This window comes from Rhipicephalus sanguineus, chromosome 10 (genome assembly GCF_013339695.2).
Source record: "Rhipicephalus sanguineus isolate Rsan-2018 chromosome 10, BIME_Rsan_1.4, whole genome shotgun sequence".
NCBI lineage: Eukaryota > Metazoa > Arthropoda > Arachnida > Ixodida > Ixodidae > Rhipicephalus > Rhipicephalus sanguineus.
In genome coordinates, this window is record NC_051185.1 from 82,852,172 (window position 1) to 82,855,717 (window position 3,546).

Below are 3,546 nucleotides of genomic sequence, written 5' to 3' on the forward strand. Positions count from 1 at the left end.
GCCCTCTGACTCTTGCAGTGGCGTAAATCCAGTTAAATCGCAAGGAGGGAACACATCTTGCAATAGCGGGCGTTTTGTTTTTATTTTTATTTATATAGGTATTAAAATCATGCTTTAAAATAAAAGTAAAAAGAAAACGAGCACGGGTTCCCATATTATGTAATTGCGTTGTTTTATTGAGTCTTCTCCGAAAGCGGTCAAGCGGCAGTTGCGATTTCAATAGTGTCGCACAGCTGAAGGGTACGGAACACAGGCCTGCACACACTACAAAATAAACTGGCATTAACAAAAAAAAGTTATTGCAATATACCTAAATCTCAAGCAATTTAAATATATAGTGTTTGAAAGATAAATCTCAAGGGGGGACAATGCAAGAGGTGTACCCCCTCCCCCAGCCTGAACACAAGGGGGTCAGCGCCCCCCCGACACCCCCCGTGATTTACGCCAGTGGTTGTATTTGCGGGATAACCATTGTTCCATTTAATAGAATTTATGAATTTTTGAAAATTCCTAAAATAAAGGTAAGCTTGGTTTTACGCTTAAAAGTTATACAGAACATCCACTGCAGTTGTCTAGGTATGCACAAGCATTGGCGAGCCATGTAATACCCCCCTTCACCCCGCCCCCATCTCCGGTGTATATGGCAAAATGTGCGCCGCAAACGTACGCGTGCGCCGGACCGAGCGATGGCGTGACGAGCGGTGTGTCATGTGACGTCACGTCTGACATGCGGTGTTTAAATCACGAATGCATAAAAATCGAAACCAATAAACTTAGGCGTAACGCCTTGACAACAGCCTCCATTTGGCTGATGTCGAACGTTTTTCAGTCAACTTTTCGAAGTCTCACTATTAAAACGATTATGCATTTGTTACAGCACACCACAATAAGCTTCACGCTTAGCCCCTTTTCCTCCTCCCCTTGTAGCGTTGGGTGGCGAGAGATGAAGGCGTACACATACAAGGTGCTAAGGAAAGCAGTTGCTGCCTTGAATGAGCCAAGTCTACTTGTACTGTAGAAACGACTCCAGCGACGCCCCCTGTTCAAGGATATTTCATATGTTCAAGCACACCCGAATTATATGTTTTACGCTTGTCCCACAGCCAAATTTTCAATTTACCTCCCCCCCCCTCCGATTTTCCAGCTGTCCCAAACCCAGTATATTTCCATTTGGCTCGTTGTAAATTTCGGAACTTCATCCACTCGTATTATAAGCCTCCCTAGACATTACACAATTAACGCATTTTTTCGCTTTGACAAAATTCCGTACCATTTGAATACAATTGGTAGTAGGTGCACTTCTGTCAACGAAGGCAAGACTATAGCCTTCGTAAATTAAGTATTTTGAGATTTCTTGATGTTCGGTGGCATTTCGATAGATTATAAGGGGCTGAATTTTCATCAATATTGGTAAGCCAATAACCATTGGAATTTATGTATTTTTCGATTTGATAAATGTTCCGTCCCATTTCAATAGAATTGAGTGTGGGTGCATTTCTGTCAATGAAGGTAAGGCTATAGTTTTTAGAAATCACTACTTTGGCAATTTCATAATGTTCCGTGGTATTTCAATCAAACTGGCTGAGCGTACATTTTTGTCAAGAAGTTAAGCCTATAACCTTTGGATATTACGCATTTTTGATTTTATAAATGTCAAGGCGAGTAAAGCAGCAAAGAGTTTGCTGTGGGAAACACCGGCGCACACTGCATGCTTCGCCCCTCCCCAGGTTTCGAGTTAGTGGAGCTGAAACACCCTTCCCTACATGCTTCGCCCCTCCCCAGTTTTTCAATCAAACTGGCTGAAGGTGAATTTTTCTCAAACAGGTAAGCCTTTGGTAAGCCTTCGGCATTTAGGTATTTTTCGATTTGATAAATGTTCTGCCCCACTGCAATAAAATTAGGTGTGGGTGCACTTCTGTCAACGAAGGTAAGTCTTCGGAAATCACGTGGGTCGACCACATCTAAGCTGAACACCTCATTGGTATTCAAACCGGTAAAACTAGAACGTTTCTTATACTTCACGAGTGCAATGCCCGTTATAGAACGTCTAATCATGGTGTCGACAAACACAGTAATGAATTTCCGAATTATGTATTAAACAACAGCTTGAATGAGGTCTTGAATACTAATGAGGTGTTCAGCTTAAATGTGGACGACTCTGTACATTGAGATTAGATGATATTTCCGTCCGATTCCAGTATAATCAGGTGTGGGGGAATTTTTCATAGCCAAGGTAATGCTATATAGTCTTACGAAATCACTAAATTTGATACTTCATAATGTTCTATGGCATTTCAGTAAATTTGTCTGTTGGTGCATTTCTGTCAAAAAGGTAAGCCGATTGCTTTTGTAATTTATGTATTTTTATGAGATAAAGGTTCTGTCGCATTTCAAAAGAATTATGTTTGGGTGCATTTCTGTCTACCAAGGGAAGACATGGGAGGGAAGGGTGTGTGGAGATGCCGTATTTACACATTTTATAATGTTCCATGGCATTTCAATCAAATTGGCTGAGGATGCATTTTTGTCAATAAGGTAAGCCCCTTCCCTACAGGCTTCACCCCTCCCTGTCAATAAAATTGGCTGAGTATACATTTTTAGCAAAAAGGTGAGCATATTGTCTTTACAATTTACGTATTTATCGCTTTTGCAATGTTTCATGCCATTAAAAAAATCGATTAGGGGGCATTTCTCTCAGAAAGGTAAAAAAAGGTACGCATGCAAGACAGCGAGCACTGACGCAAAACACCTCCCTGATGTGCCTTGGCAGGGAGGAGCTTCTCCCTGAAATGCGTGCGGCGCTTAATGTGACAACGGGTAGAAGGCATAGGCAAAGATGGTAACGGTTATCCGTTTACTACCTGCTGGCGATGGTAAGCAATAACTCCTCGTCACAACCGGGAGGAGCAGTGCGCGAGAGCTCCCTGCCTTGCACGCGAAATCATGCAAACCGGCTTAAAATCGCAACGGGATATCTCGGAGCACGACATGCTAGAAGTATCCTTCCAGGTGGAACCACGTAGAAATGCGACTGCCCCCACCTTTACAATACAAGCATGCCGGCTCGCTGCAGGCACTAAAAAGTTCGTTATTCAACCCTAGTTAATTGGGCGGCTTACAGCTATTTTAGTGTCTCACTTTGTGTACCCCAGGATACATAACTTATCTGCAAAGGTGGCCTTCGCGTACCTCTCATGGCTGAATTTTAGGAAAACCCTAAAGCTTAACTTTGAAACACCTGGTCGAGCAACCGCACGTTACATGTCGTGCCAGACTTGTTCCGTGGCTTTGGATAGGAAGACCAATCTTTCGTGTAAGCATATGGTGGCACAAATACTATAGTGCAAAGTCAAGCAATGAAAACGCAACGGGACTCCATCATCTCCGCTGTTCAGCTTGTCTTCGCTACGTTAAGTCAGTGAAGCTGCTTGAAATTTTTTTTATAGAAATGCATCCACAGCCAATTTTATTGAAATGGGATGGAATGTTATAAAATCGAAAAATACGTAAATCCGAAAGGCTTTCGACCTATCGTAATAGCACCCG